At 40.9% G+C, this 17,217-nt stretch overlaps 1 non-coding gene across 1 annotated transcript; it reads left to right on the top strand.

Moving 5' to 3' along the window:
- The first annotated feature begins 5,606 nt into the window (after window positions 1-5,606).
- Window positions 5,607-5,713, top strand: LOC133780955 (small nucleolar RNA R71). The gene has a single exon (XR_009869759.1). It is a non-coding gene; the product is annotated as a small nucleolar RNA R71 (small nucleolar RNA).
- Window positions 5,714-17,217: the final 11,504 nt, after the last annotated feature.

The raw sequence follows: 17,217 nt of genomic DNA, 5'->3' as shown, positions 1-17,217 counted from the left end.
ATTCACCCTCTTCAATCAATCAAAGCCAGCCAACCTCAAATATCGCAACAACACAAATCGGAAGAGAGGAAAGGGAAGAAGACCACTTACCAAACCTTTGCAATTGATTCCTTTACGCGTGAAAGTGAATACCCCCTTCAGAATTTCCTCTTTTTGCAAGAACTTGGATCAATGAAATTCTAGGGTTTCAAAATAGATTTGGGGCAAAATTGAAAGATGTTGGAATGGAAGGGAAGAAAAAAAAGAAAATAAGATGAAGAATGAAGGAAAGATGGAAGGTGTGTGGGGAAATTTCTGGGAAAAAGGCTGTAATGGCAAGGCTATGGAGGTATGGAGAGGATAGGAATAAAGAAATAAAGATGAAGAAAAAGAAAGCAGAAGAAATGAGGGAAAAAAATCGCACCTTTCTGATTTTTAAGTGGTTTACTGGGCCGAGCGCTATAGCGCTATATGAGTAGCGCTATAGCGCTCATACGCGATTTGGGAGTGGGCCTCTGGAACCAGCGCTATAGCGCTGGTTTAACAGCGCTGTAGCGCTTGTTGAACCCCGAATGGCCTGGTCCTCTCTGAGAAGAGCGCTATAGCGCTGCAAGTGCAGCGCTGTAGCGCTATAGCTCTGCAAGTGCAGCGCTATAGCTCCTGAAATCACCACATTTATCATTTTTTTTTTATTTTTTTATTTTTTTTATTTTTTTATTTTTTTTCACGATTTTCACGGTTCAAAATTCATGAAAATAAAAAATAAAAATAACAACTAATTACAAAATTCCATCATTGTTCAAAACCAAATAAAATAAAATAAAATTTACAATTGAGAACTACCTTCTCAAAGCGCTGTCTTTAACGTCATTTAACCGGACGCTGGATCCCTCTTCAAAGAGGCTTCAGAAGAAGGACAGACTTTGCTTGATCAAAAGTACCACCCAAGTAAGGTTTCAATCTCTGGCCATTGACTTTAAAGGAATCACCTGAATTGCCCCGAACTTCTACAGAGCCATATGGAAAAGCTTGAACTACAGTGAAGGGCCCTGACCATCTTGACTTCAATTTGCCAGGAAACAGTCGAAGTCTTGAATTGAACAGAAGTACCTGCTGCCCTGGTTGGAACTCCCTTCTGATTAAGTTCTTGTCATGCCAAGCCTTTGTTCTTTCTTTATAAATCTTGGCATTCTCATAAGCCTCATTTCTGAACTCGTCAAGTTCATTCAGTTGCAACAACCTTCGTTCACTAGCAGCATTCCAATCAAAATTCAACTTTTTCATAGCCCAGAATGCCTTGTGCTCCAATTCAACTGGTAGATGACACGCTTTACCAAACACCAACCTGTAAGGAGACATGCCTATCGGTGTTTTGAATGCAGTTCTGTATGCCCAAATCGCATCATCTAACTTTTTCGACCAATTCTTCCTCGAACTGTCAACGGTCTTCTCCAGGATGCTCTTGATTTCTCTATTCGAAACTTCAGCTTGCCCATTTGATTGAGGATGGTAAGGCAAAGATTTTCGGTGATAAACTCCATAACGAGCCAACAATGCATCCAGTTTCTTATTCACAAAGTGTTTCCCTTCATCACTAATCAGAGCTCGGGGAGTACCAAATCTAGTAAAAATATGTTTGTGCAGAAAATTAAGGACAGTTTTTCCGTCATTGGATCTAGTTGCTGCAGCCTCCACCCATTTAGACACATAATCCACTGCCAATAGAATGTATTCATTGTTGTAAGATGGTGGAAAAGGCCCCATGAAATCGATGCCCCATACGTCAAGCAGTTCTACCTCAAGAATCCCTTGTAGAGGCATTTCGTTTCTCCTCGAGATATTGCCAGTTCTCTGACATCTATCACAAGCCTTGACAAACACATTGGCATCCTTGAATAATGAAGGCCAATAGAAACCGCTTTGTAATACCTTAGCCGCCGTTCTTGATGCTCCAAAATGCCCTCCGCATTGTTGAGTATGACAGTGATTAAGAATGGACTGCATCTCTTCTTCAGGAACGCACCTTCTGATAATCTGATCAACACAGTGCCTATAGAGAATAGGTTCCTCCCAATAGTAGTGTTTCACCTCAGAAAAGAATTTCTTTAATTGCTGCCTTGACATTTCAGAAGGCACAATCTTGGCAACTAAGAAGTTCACTATGTCTGCAAACCAGGGGACAGCTAAGGTTTCACTTACCCCAAACAACTGCTCGTCAGGAAAATGATCATTGATTTGCACTGCTTTCTTATTTTCAGTCTCCTCCGCCTCAAGTTTAGAGAGATGATCAGCTACCACATTCTCGCTGCCCTTTTTGTCACGAATCTCCATGTCAAATTCTTGAAGCAACAAAATCCATCTAATTAGGCGGGGCTTGGCATCTTTCTTTGACATCAAATATTTAATGGCAGAGTGATCAGTGTAGACAATCACCTTGTTGCCAATCAGATATGGTCTAAATTTGTCGCAAGCAAACACAATAGCTAGCAACTCTTTTTTTGTGGTGGCATAATTAAGTTGAGCATCATTTAGAGTCCGACTAGCATAGTAAATAGACCTGAATACCTTGTCAATCCGCTGTCCCAGAACTGCCCCCACTGCGTAATCACTGGCATCACACATCAACTCAAAAGGCAATTCCCATCTCGGAGCTATCACAATTGGAGCAGAAATAAGCTTTTCTTTCAAGAAATTGAACGCCCTCAAACATTCGTCATTAAAATCAAAGACAACTCCATTCATAAGCAGATTCGAAAGAGGCTTAGACACCTTTGAGAAATCCTTGATGAATCTTCGATAAAACCCAGCGTGACCAAGAAAACTTCTAACTCCTTTTACTGAAACTGGTGGAGGCAGCCTTTCAATGGTAGAAATTTTCGCTCTATCTACCTCAATTCCCTCACTTGAAATTTTATGGCCAAGAACGATCCCCTCTTTTACCATAAAATGGCATTTCTCCCAATTCAACACCAGATTAGCCATCTCACAACGACGCAGCACGTTCTTCAAATTACCCAAACAGAGGTCGAATGATGAGCCAAAAACAGAGAAGTCATCCATGAAAATCTCAATACACCGGTCTACCATGTCTGAAAATATGGCCATCATGCACCGTTGAAATGTTGCAGGGGCATTGCATAGTCCAAATGGCATTCTCCTGAAAGCAAATGTGCCATAAGGACATGTGAAGGTTGTTTTCTCTTGATCCTCTGGTGCAATAGCGATCTGATGATACCCAGAATACCCATCCAAGAAACAGTAGTAGCTGTGGCCTGCCAATCTATCAAGCATCTGATCAAGAAAAGGCAAAGGAAAATGATCCTTCCTTGTTGCCTTATTGAGCTTGCGGTAGTCTATACAAATCCGCCACCCCGTTACAGTCCTTGTTGGAATGAGTTCATTGTTCTCATTTTTCACCACAGTCATTCCACCCTTCTTAGGTACCACTTGCACAGGGCTCACCCATGTACTATCAGAAATTGGGTAGATCACCCCAACATCCAACCATTTAAGAATCTGGTCTAATACTACATCCTTCATGGCTGGATTGAGTCTTCTCTGGGCCTCTATGGATGGCTTGCTATTCTCCTCCAATAAGATTTTATGCATCACTGTCGCTGGGCTTATTCCTCTAATATCTGCCAAGGTCCACCCAATGGCCAATTTATGCTCCCTTAAAACCCTCAACAGTTTCTCCAATTCTACCTTTGACAGGTCAGCTGACACAATGACCGGTAAGGTTTCATTCTCTCCCAAATAAGCATATTGCAAGTGATCTGGGAGAACCTTTAATTCCAACGGTGGTGGCTGCTGAATGGAGGTTAGCGGTTTTTCAGTCGCATCCGCTAATTCTTGGAACTTTTTCCAATATGGTAAGAAAGAATTGATCCAGTTGACACATTCTCTGATCTCAGCGTCCTCATCATCATCGCCTTCATCACCCAATAATACTGCCTCTAAGGCATCACTGCTCATCCTTCTCTTGGAGACTGCCTTTTCTATCACATCCACACTAAAGCAACTGTCACTAGCCACCGGATACTTCATAGACTTGAAGACATTAAAGACCACCTCATCTCCTTGAACTCAAAGCTTAAGCTCTCCTTTTTGAACATCAATAAGAGCTTGGCCTGTGGCTAGAAATGGCCTACCAAGAATAATAGGGACATCTGTGTCCTCCTCCATGTCCAGAACAATAAAGTCAGCGGGAAATATGAACTTATCCACTTTCACAAGAACATCCTCAATAATACCTCGTGGATGTGTTAACGATCGGTCTGCGAGCTGTAAAGTGACAGTTGTTGGTTTTGCCTCCCCCAAACCAAGTCTTTTAAACACAGATAAGGGCATCAGATTGATACTTGCCCCCAGATCACATAAGGCGTGCTTGCATTCAAACTTGCCAATGGTGCAAGGTATGGTGAAACTCCCCGGATCTCTCAGCTTTTGGGGTAACTTCCTTTGTAAAATAGCGCTGCACTCTTCAGTGAGTGCTACAGTCTCATAGTCCTCCATTCTCCTTTTCTTTGACAAAATCTCCTTCATGAACTTAACATAACTGGGCATCTGCTCCAAGGCCTCCGCAAAAGGAATGTTTATGTGCAGCTTTTTAAACACCTCAAGAAACTTAGAAAACTGTTTATCAAGGGTAGTCTTTCTAAGCCTCTGAGGGTATGGAACTCTAACTGGCTGCTCAATGACAACTGGGGGACTCTGATCTGACTTCTGATGGTCTTCAGTAACCCTTTCTGAATCAGACTGTGCACCCATCTCTTTTTTTCTGAACTACTGCCTGTGGAGGTCTAGGCTGCTCTGTTTGCTTTCCACTCCTCAGAGTAATTGCCTGAACTTGCTCCTTGGGGTTGACTTCAGTATTACTAGGCAAGTTTCCCTGAGGTCTGTTATTGAGAATATTGGCCAACTGCCCAATCTGTGTCTCAAGGTTTCGAATGGAGGATCTGGTCTCAGTCATGAATTGAGTTTGTGTATTAGTAAGAGTCAACAGGGCAGCTTGCAGTTCATTAGGTCTCTCAGGTTGAGGCATTGGTTGTTGAGGCCTAGGCTGCAGTGATGACGAAGCTTGATTCATAGGTGGCTGAGACATGTTATTCTGAAACTGGCCCTGAAACGGAGGTTGTTGGCCTTGATTATTCTTCCACGAAAAATTTGGATGATTTCGCCACCCTGGATTGTAGTTGTTGGAGAATGGGTTATTGAGTGGCCTCTGAAAATTTCCCACCGCTTGAACTTGGGCGTGATCCATTGGGGTGTTATTATTACAGATAGGGCACTGATCGAAAGAATGAGCACCACCACACATTTCACACCTCACTGCCATCTGAACCGCATTAGCAGACATACTACTCTGTTGCAACTGCTTGGTCAAAGAGGCTACTTGCGCTGTTAAAGCAGTAATCGCATCTAGCTCATGCACCCCAGCTACCTTTCTAACTCCTGATGATCTTTCCTCTGACCACTGATGGTTGTTTGTAGCCATGTCCTCCAGCAGCTCATAAGCACCAGCTGCACTCTTGCTCATAAAAGTACCACCTGCTGCAGCATCTATAATAGTTCTGGTTGTTGGACATAAACCATTGTAGAAATTCTGTACTAGCATCCACTGTTCAATGCCATGATGAGGACATCTTCTCAGGAGTTCCTTAAACCGTTCCCAAGCTTCATACAGTGACTCCCCGTCATTCTGGCAAAAGTTATTTATCTCTCCCCTCAGTTTAGCAGCCTTTGACGGAGGGAAGAATTTGGATAAAAATTTCTGAGCCAGATCTTGCCAAGTGACAATGGAGTTTGGCTGCAGAGAATTCAGCCAACTCTTAGCTCTGTCCCTTAGAGAAAATGGGAAGAGCCTAAGCTTGATTGCGTCATCACTCACCCCATTATATTTGAACGTTCCACACAACTCCAGGAAGTTGGACAAATGGGTGTGAGGATCTTCAGAGGGCAACCCATTGAATTGCACAGAGGACTGCACCATTTGTAAAATAACAGGCTTGATTTCGAAGTTGTTGGCCTCTACAGCTGGTGGGCGTATACTATTTTGTACTCCCGTCAGAGTGGGTAGCACATAATCTCTCAGACTCCTCTCAGCGTTGGTCTGAGCCTGAACCCCTTGGACAACTCCTGGATTTATACCATTCCTGCCATCCCCATCATTCTGTGCCATCTTCACAGAATTCTGGGTCTCTCTCTTATTCTTTCTGATTTGATTGCAAGACTTTTCGATCTCGGGATTCAGAGGAACAAGTGTGGCTTTTCCTTTCCTGCCACGCATATACCAAAATTCACCTGAGATAGACAAATTATGCAACTAAACAGATTAGAAACGAGAGAAATAAAAATCAAATTAGAATAAAAATTAATTAGACTGATATTGATAATTTTCAGTCCCCGGCAATGGCGCCAAAAACTTGTTGTGGAATTTATAGCTATGCAAGTGCACACAGTCGCAATTCGTAATAAAAATGGTAAAAACCAAGTATCGTCCTCAAGGACTGATTTATCAATTACCAATCAATTAATCCCTTAATTCTATTTGATTAAACAATTATCAGAGATTTTAAACTAAGAAAAATACTAACAAAGCGCAGTAAAGAATTAAACAAATTAACAAAGAAAACACAATTAGGACAATTATGATCCTCTATTTTTCCACCCTGTTATTTCCTAATGCAAGCATCTATATCTCCTTCTCTCTATTCAAGAATAAGTTGCAACAACAATTCATAATCTGGTCAAGACTTATGAAATTCAATCTAAATGACAACTTCCTATATTTCTATGGTAAGTTGAATCATGTAGAGGGCATTAGCCACGCAACTCAGAAAATAAGCAAATAACCTAGATACTTTCGTTCTAAATTAAATTTGCATCCAAACAATCAAAGCATATCAAATTTCACTTTTCAGATTTCAATTTGATTCATAAAATAGCAATTAGAGGTGATCAATCAATAATCGCACAATTAACATAGATTGCAAGGAATTGAAAGAGATGAAGAAGAATATCAACTTTGCATTAAACCATAACAAGGGTTTCCAAAAGATTCACATAAAAGCCCTAAAAGAAAATTTAGCCTATGATCTTCATTCTAGCAATAAGATAATTCAATTACAAACATGAAAATTGACAGAAAAAGATGATGAAAACTCAGGGAAGAATCCTCCAATATGGTGTTCTTACTCCAGCCGTCGTCCTCTGGTTAGCCTCTCTCAGTCGCCTATATGACTCCCAAAAACCCTACTGAAAATTCCCTCTCGAAAAGACTGAATTGCCCATCAAAAATAACCAATTATGCCAGAACTCGCGACCCCAGCGCTATAGCACTAACATTGTAGCGCTGTAGCGCTAAACTCAGAAACAAAACGGGAAAAAAACTAGGCACCAGCGCTGTAGCGCTCTTTTGGTAGCGCTATAGCGCTAAAGTCAGGAACTATCTTCCTGAAAACTGCTTCCCAGCGCTGTAGCGCTGATGTTGTAGCGCTGTAGCGCTATAGTCAGTGCTGAAGCTCTTCAAGAATTCTTCCTAGCGCTACGGCGCTCCCAAGGTAGCGCTGTAGCGCTACTTACAGAAACACCCAAAAGTCACAAATCCATCTCGATTTCATTCCATTTTCGCTCCTTTTCAATATTTGCAACACTTAACGTCAATTACCCTGAAACAAGAACAAACGAGCATAAATCCGAAATAAAACAATCCTAACTAAAGAAAAATAACCTAAAAACTAGAACCATAAACGAGCCTAAAACTCGTTTATCAAGCCCCAGTGACTGTTTAGTCACATGGCTATGGGTGCTGAGCCTAAGTGACTATTTCATCACACGACTGTGGGTGCCGAGCCTCGTAGTGACTTGTTCGTCAGTCACTCATCTGATTAGAGCCATTGCTAGAAAGCCCAGGTGACTGCTTTGTCACATGGCTATGGGTGATGATCCTCATAGTGACTTGTTTGTCAGTCACTCATTATGGTTTAACAAAACCTCAAAGTGATATTCACTCGTCTGTTTAGGGCTATAAGCTCTATATGATCATAGTTATCATCATTTTCATGGATGTGGGTGCTGAGCCCCGTGGTGACTTGCTTGTCAGTCACTCATTATGGTTAATGGAACCACCAGTGTTAAATCACTCATCTGATTAGGAGTGACTTGATAGTCATCAAATCAGGAGGGCATGATTTCTTATCCTAGATTCCCTAGCATTATCTGAGGTTATTTGCATGCTTGAATAGAAATATATTTGCTAGGCATGCCAGATATGATTTGATGTCATGATATGACTGTTCATGAGCATATTGAGTTCTCTTGCTGGGCTTCGGCTCACGGGTGCTATGTGGTGCAGGTAAAGGTAAAAGAAAGCTGGACCATCCTTGAGTTGGAGAGCTTAGGTGACGATGTGTACATATGCGGCTACTCGACCACCACGGCCGAGGGTTGAAAGAGGAACTAGGGTTAAACCCTATTTTGCCGCTTAGATCAGCTGGTTGTAAATATTTTCTTGTAATGAACCTTTAAATTATATTTTTGGGATCCCAATGTATACAATAAATGTTCTAATGAAATGTTATATCTTAACCAAAAATTTTAATCCCTAAACCGCTAATCATACTTAGTTACACGATTATGACCAAATGACTCGATTAGCGAGTTTAACACTGTTTAAAAGGCACACCACAATGGTCCCTGGAGTTTAGGGCGTTACAATTGCTCTGTTGGGCAGCTGGATCCATCTATTGGGCAAGAATGCCTCTTAAAGTCTCAAGAATGGCGTTCATAGGGAATGCAATTGGCGGAGAGGGAATGTAACATCCAAAATTCCCTAATATGGTTTAGTGCCTGGATTAGGTCGGGAAGCAATAAGTGTGTTAATTATGTGTTAATATGGAATGAGCATGTTATTATGTTAATTATATTATAATATAATTATGTTTGCGTGTTAGGAATGCTAAATGTGCGTACGTGGGCCCGTATCTTATAAGAGGGGCATTTTAGTAGGTTGACCCGCTGAGGGTATAATTGTAAATTTGAGTCTGTGTGATTGAGACCATATTATTATGGGGATATATTTGGGTTACTCAACGCGATGCGATCCTGGTGAGCAAGATAGCGGAAAAGTCACAACAGGGTACAATACTCGGCTCGGAGTCAGCTTAGGAGTACTTTAGTAATTTAGTACATTGCCGTGATTTGTCGGGTAATGGGAGATTAAATGATTACTATTCTGTGAGTGATGGGGATTTAGAGGAACACCCGAGGAGTCACGGGAAGTGGCAATTGACGGATCTGCCCTTGAGGCCACTAGAGAAATTAAGTTAGTGGTAAGGGTATTTTGGACTTTTGGCAAGATGAAGGTACAAGGTTTAGACAGCAGTGATTTAGAAACATTTAGAAATATCAGTTTTATAGCTCTCACTTTCTCTCTTCCGTATGACTCTCTTTCTTTTCATGGAAGCTTGAGAATCTTGAGGAAATTGGAGGACCAAGCTTAGGAAATTGAAGGGTTGGATTGGTTGAGTTGGGGATTCAATTCAGGGTGATTATATCTTTGAGGTAAGGGTTTAAAATTTGAATTGGTTCATGGAAATTCTGTGGTTTTGTTTGAAGCTTAAGTGTTTGCATGTTTGGTATTTGGAGAGTGAATTTTGGGAGTTTTGATAAGTTGTAACTAGTAATTAGCTAGGTGTTGTTGCAAGAAAGAAGTTATATTGATTTTGGGGATATAATTGAAAGATTAGGGTATAATTGGATTGTTTCTAGTTGGGTTTGGCTAAGGAAAACCCCAGAAATTCTGGGTTCAAAGGGCTGGGTTGCGGCTCTGTTCTTGGTGTGTCGTGGCCCTCTAGAGCAAATAAGAGTCAGGTTGGGCTCTGTGGCAAAGGTGGGCCGCGACGCCACAATGGCTAGGCTGCGGCGCGTGTCTGATGGCTGGGGAGGCTGAGCCTCTGATTAGAGGCAGGTCGCGACATGGGAGTATGGGGCCGCGAATCTTAAGTGGATTTTTTGCCCCAAAAAGGTTTTGAGTGCGAGAACTCAACCTTTTGTGCTCGGGATTGATTCTACTTCTGTGTTGGGTGGAATTCGACGTCTCAGAGGCTAGGAATTAGTCTGAAAGCCTTTAGTCATTCGTTGTTGATGGAATTCCTTATTATGGTTGTGACTAAGTCAACGCTAAGGGCTCAGATCAGGGATCGTACTCAAGGGTCGTTGTTAGTAACTTACATTTGGACTGAAGGTAAGAAAATTGCACCCAGTATGTGAAAGTGGGATTAGGGCTTGGCCCGACAGTTAAATATAGATATGATTAAGGCTTTAGCCCTGTTAATGAGCATGATTATAATTATGTTTGTGAATATTTGGTTACGCACACTGGAATGCACATGATTATGATTCTGCCTATGTATGTTGTTTTAGTGTATTATAATACATTTTTTCTGTATGTATGTATGATAAATGGGATATGTTATTGTTTGTTGTGACTAGAGAGCTCGGTTTATAAACTAGAGGATTATTAGGATATTAGTTAGAGATCGACTTATTAGTTGAGGGAATATTGGATTTTGAGAGACTCATCTTATAAGTCGAGGGTCTTAAAGCTTTGACTTATAAGTCAGGGGCTTGTGAGGCTCGATGTAACGCCCTGACTACCCTAGAACAGTTACGGTGAATAGTGAACCGGAAATTTGACTCGCTACCCGAGTCCTTTGGTTAAAAACGTGATCTAAGTGTTATTATCAGGTTAAGGTGGAAAACCAGTAAAAAGGAAAGGATACATTTCATTAAGTAAATAAACTGCTCATGAGCCTTTCAAAATGTTTACAAGTTGTTCATAACACAAAAGGGTCACTACTGTAGCAAATTTACAATCCCCGCCGACCTAAGCGGCAAAAATAGGGTAAACCCCTAGTCCCTCTGAGAACTCCTTGACCGTGGCGGTCAAGCGGCCCAATATGTACACAATATCGCCCAAGCTCTCCACTCAGGGTTGGGTGAGCTTCTCTTTCCCTTTACCTGCACCACAAAGCACCCATGAGCCAAGGCCCAGCAAGAAAACATAATATAGCATGATATAATATCAACAATAGCCACAATAATCGTTCAGGATTAACAGTCCAAGCCAATAGGTGACAATAGCCAAAAGTCACAATAGTGGGTACAGTTCCCTTTAGCCATGTGACGATAGGGCCACCAGGGCTTAACTGATAAGTGGTTCTTTCATAAGTTTGACCAGGACAGGTGCTTGGTGATTGGTCACCAACATAACCTTCCTCCCGACTCTAGAGTCATTACTATGGACAACGTCCCCTAGCCATGTGACAAACAGTCACCGGGGTCATATACCTTGGCTAAATACATCTGGTCTTAGACCAGGCAGGCGCTTATAAATTCTTCGACCTTAGGGTCGGTCCCACATTAATGCCATAGAGCCATTCAATGCGTGTTCATCGACTTTAGGGTCGGTCCCTGACTAGTCAGTGCCATAAACAAGTAATCATCGTTCACTAGCATTTAATATGCAGTCCATGTCCACATATATCAACCAACATGCCTCAATATCAAACCATGCATGTCATATATCTATACAGGGTGCAACTGTATCCATACAATGTTTTCTTACCTCTGGTTCAAGTGAGAATTATTATATGAACGACCCCTGAGAACGATCAACCTTTAAATTCCTTGACGGTCACCTGGTCATAACCTAAATATAGGTTTTATCAATAAAAATGATAACCGAGGGTCCCCAAACCAAGAACTAGCCTCCGAGACATCAAACGCTACCCAACCGGGTACTAGGTTCAACCCCGAGGCCTAAGGTTTGAATCCCTAAGCTAAAAACATGTTTTTGGCTGAAATGACCTAAAGGGCCGCGGTCCTCCCCTGCTGCGCCGCGGCGCGCCCTCAAACAGAGAGGGCTCTCCCCTACCAGACGCCAAGGGCCGCGGTGCCCAGCCCAAACCAGCAACACGCCCACACGAACCCAGTTTTTCCCCTGTGCTATTTCCTCTCAAACCAGCCCTTCAAACCATCTCCAATCCTCCTCCAAACACACAATTAAACCCCCAAACAACACCCATAGCTCACCCTCATCAAATCCCAATCAAACCAACACTAAAACTCCCTTTGATTCCCACTTCCATCAAGAACTTTAAAGCTGAAAACTAAAGATAAAAACAGAGCATAACTTGAGTTCAATGATCAAAACTCACCTTAAAACCTATTTTGAACTTCCCTCACTAGCTGAACCAAGTCCACCAACCTAGCTTTTAAGTTCCCTAGCTTGGATTCCCACCTAGAACTCAAACCTCAAAGGAATGATGAAGAAGATGGTGTACGGGAAAGGAAGAAGCAAATCTCTGTTTTTGTTCTGTTTTAGTCTACAACTTTCTACAGCCAACAACCTCTTAAATCATATATATCCACCCTTAAATGACCAAAATACCCTTGAGCTACCTAAAGCCTCTAAAACCACTTCAAGGGTAAAATTGGTACTTTCCGCTTAACCCGTTAATCATAATTAACGCTTCTCGATCCCCGCTAATCTCAATATCTTCAAACACCAATAATTCATATCCCATTACCCTAAAATCCCCGGTAACGCTATAATCACTAAAAACACCCCGAGACTCACCCCGAGCCCCGGGCTCAAACCTGTTATGGCCAAACCGATAAATCATAATTAAAGATCATCTCATGCTGAAATACTCGAACCAATCCACATTATAATGTGGTCTCACAATATATCATTGACATACAAGCAAGTATGCGATTATACCCTCAACGGGCCAAATTACCAACATACCCCTGTAAACAAATGTGGACTCACATGCATGCATTTAACATCATATTATAATATAATTTTCATAAACATGCATAAATACATTTAATGTCATAATTAAATAGTTATGGCCCTCCTAGCCTACTAATCCAGCCATTAAACCATAATAGGGAATCCGGGGCATTACACTCGACTTATGAGTCGAGGATCGGTAGGACTCGGCTTATGAGATAAGATTGGCATTACGCATGTGGAGTGCAGGCCACCATGGCTGGGCCACCTTGGGAGTGTAACATGCACGTGATTGGCTCGGATGCCAAACAAATGGAAAGAGAGTGCAACACGCACTTGTACAACTCTATGGTTGTTGAATTGTATAATGTGTATGCCAGAATCAGTTATTATTGTTAGATAGATATGTCACTCTGTAAATTGTTTAATATGTTTTCTTGCTGAGTCTTTTGGCTCACGTGTGCTCCGTGGTGCAGGTAATGGGAAAGAGAAGCCCAACCAGCCATGAGTCAGAGGGCGATAGCAGTGGCATGTACATATGTAGTCCGCTCGACCACCGCGGGCGAGATACTGAAGGAAGCTAGGGTTGAACCCACCTTTTGCTGCCTAGGTCGGCTTAGTATGTAACTTGGATGTTGTAACTAGTTTTTAAACTAATGTTTTTGGGATCCCATGCAAAGAACATGTTTTTGGGTTTAATGAAATGGTTATGACTTGACAAAAATTTTAAATACCTAAACCTTTAGTGGCTTAATCACATGTTTAGTCCAAATGACTTGTTTAGCAATTCCAGCACTGGTTTTAAATACACTTGGTAATGATCCCTAATTAGCAGGGCGTTACAGGGAACCTCAGCCTCAGGGACATCAGCAGCAAGCCGTCTACTTGTTTTCCTTCCCTTTGGAGGCATTTTCTTAGGTCAGTATAATCAAAAGCTAACTAGTTAGTGAGGAATGGATGCTATCTATATACATATGCCTTTAAAGATCAAAATAATTTATTTTAAAATAAATTTAATCTATTTGGTGACACACTCCGAGGTATTTAAACCCGATGCTCTGGTACCATTTTTCTGTCACGACTCGAGCCCAATGTTGTGGCAGATTTGTAATATCCATAACTTGGGTGGTCAAAGGTCAAACTTTGATCCTTGTTGGAAAATAGTCTTTATAAATGATCTTTTAGTTTCTATTAGATAGTACTATAATTATAAGTCAAAACAATGGAATAAAACATATAATTATATATACAAATATTGGTGATAAAAGCAGGATCATTTATCATTATACATAAAACAATAATATCCTCACACTTATGTAGTCACCAAACAGTTAAATTTAATAAGTCATAAAACACCTAAAATAATACTTAGCATCCACTAGTCCTCATTCCTAACTATTGCATAGCTAATTTAGATATACAAATCACTAGGTTGCAAATTGAATACATTTATAACGTCCAAAAGATAGGACCATGGCACTAAACACATTGGCTTCAACAATAATTCATCTTATCCACAATCGCATCACTAGGATCCTGGAATGGGAGATATATAAGGGGTGAGCTTATAAAGCCCAGTAGGAAAACAACTAATATCATAGGACCCAAAAAGTTAAATAAAACCCCTGCATGGTTAGCTTTAAAAACAAAACATATATCATCATGTATAAACAAAAATAGAGATGAACCACAAATAATCATAAGAGCATAGCTACAAGTGCACATCACATCGTCCACTAGATCCCTAGTTCCCGTTACCCACCATAGAAAAATTAACATCCTAAACCGGGTAGCCGGACCTGATAACCATCACAAGGGGGAGGGTCATAACACTTTTTGTATACAGATGCTAGGTCTAGGTCTTTACACCTACAGGTGAGTGGGCACCTGATCTACCTATGATGACGCAGAGACTAGGTCGTGAAACAACAACATGCACAAATCATAATCACTATGGCTCTCATCGGTATAACCAAATGCAGGTACACATGAAAAGAAAGAAAAATATTCCCTTTATATTTTAGAAAATTGGGCAGCATAACAGCTACATTTGAATAAAACCCAAAAATCATAACCTGCATAAATAAGAGAACAAAAATATATTTGGCATTTAGTGCCCTCAGAACAGAACAGAAAACATGCAGATTAAGTTTTCAATTTTTCAAACAGTTTATAAATGTCCAAATTGGAATATGTTTGACACAATTCAATACGAGTAAAATAAGTCCAATAGTCAAGTTGGGTCCCTACCTCCTTAGAATTTTCAATCCAAGCCCAAAGCGACGCTCCTAAGCTTAACGTGATCCTAGAGTGATTTTGTTCGATTTTTAAATCATGTTTTTCCTACGTACACCAAATGAGCAAACGATTATCATCATTGCATTCATTACTCAAAATCGTGTCCAATGACATATAATATGACCATATTTAAAATTTCAAGTTTTGGAACCTCACCCAAGCGGTGCACAATAGCTGTTGGTGGCGGCAGTGAGCGGTGTACCGGAAACGTCAAAGAATATATGCATGGCATATATCAAAATGATCCTCTCGATGAGTACATCACGAAAGTAAAGCTCCTTCGCCCAAATGACCTCCAGTCTCGTCGAAAAATGCTTCCAAAGGGGTGAAGATACCCAAAATCTCTCCTGAGAAAAACAGTGAGTTGACCAAAATAACTTAGTGGGCGATGTTCCTCTTTTCATGTTGGTTCCAATGGTACCGACCATTCATCGAGTGGTGGCTAGACTTAGCCAGAAAACTTGCTCAAATTTTAACGACGAAACTTCAGAGTTTTCTTCTAAGCGCGTCTCCACTCCGTTGGCCACCAAACTTTAGGGATGAGTTCGTTGCCAACCACTAACGGTTCAGCTCCGACGCGTGGCAGCAATGACAACTCTGGTGGTGGCTGCTTGGTACCTTGTCGTGGGTTGTTGCAGAGAGAAAAGCAAGGAAATAAAAGAGAAGAAGAAGAAGAAATAAGGGTGGGTGAGGGAGAAGAAAAAGGAAAAAAAATCTAAATATATATATTTTTTAAATAAGTGGGTCCCACCACTTATATAATTTTTTTTTTCTCTTTTTGACTTTTTCAACCTGAAAAGTTTCAGGTTTTACAGCCTAAGTGATCAAACCCATCTTTAGTTAAAAGTCCAAAATACCCCATAAGCTTATCTAAATCTTCAAGTGCCACTAAGGGCAATTCCGTCATTTGACATATCCCGCTAACTCCTCGAGTGTTCCTATAAATCCCCATTTAATTATGACATGTCCAAATCATTGCTAAATTATTACCTGTTACTCAATAAATCCCAAACACACATTAAGTTCCCAAAATACCCCTTGGCTCCTCCCGAGCCAGGTATTCGACCTTGTGACTTTCCAGCTAAACTGTTCCCTAGGGCCGTCTCGGATCGTGCATCACAAATATATCACCACACACTCGTGGTATCAATCACAATATACACAAATATTGCATTTATGCCCTCGATGGGCTAAAATTACAAATATGCCCCAAATAGCCAAATGGGGCCCACATGCATATTTAATTCACCCAACACATGAATTTCTAATCACATAATCATCAAATTTATATATTAACGTGATTAAATCAATTATTGTCCTCCCACCACGCTAATCAAGGTCCTAACCCTTATTAGCAAATTTGGGACGCTACATTCTGGTTGAGACTACCATCCTGCAGCAATAGAATCCAAATGTGATTGTCTTAGGCTCTCAACGAAAGCACCATAATGTTGACTAGTTTTTTTTATCCAATTGACGCTAAGTCAAATAATTAATTAGAGAGCTTTCACTTAGAGTATCAATGAACCATAAATGAGCCAAGAACCTGATAATAATGAGCAATAAATAATAAAGAACTCCTGGGTTTATAGAGGTTCGACCCCAAGAATTGGTAATGACCTACTTCCTCTTAGATTTGTATTGATCTTAAGGGTTTACACAAGATAACCAGTGAATACATGTAGATTTCTAAATGTAAATAACAATACAAAATGGTAGAATCCCTACTAAGTACCAAACCAGGTTGCTCGGTATGTTTCTAGTACTGGTCGGTAAGCAATTTTTTTGAACCCCCTCCACTGCGGTGGAGGGTTTACATTTATACTAATCCTCTCACCCAGGGGTTGCGCCCGAGCGTATCTGATGGGAAATATCCCTATATTCTCGCAGATGGTTTCTTCCCTATTCCTTAGGAACTTTGACCAAGTTTTCTGGGCTGTTAGACACTCTTTGCAGATGGTTGGGTGATCCCTGCAGAGAGCTAATGGTGAGTGTAACCACTTTCATCCGTGCAGGTATGTCTATTTTTCATATCGACCAGCTGAGCATCTGGAGATAGTATTACAATCAGTAATTTTTCGTATACCCCGCATGTATACAATGACCAATCTAACAAGTGGTCTGCCCAATCTGCTCCA

This window comes from Humulus lupulus, chromosome 5 (assembly GCF_963169125.1).
Source record: "Humulus lupulus chromosome 5, drHumLupu1.1, whole genome shotgun sequence".
NCBI lineage: Eukaryota > Viridiplantae > Streptophyta > Magnoliopsida > Rosales > Cannabaceae > Humulus > Humulus lupulus.
The sequence above is the reverse complement of the archived record's forward strand: the minus strand, read 5'-3'. Positions and strand labels throughout refer to the sequence as shown.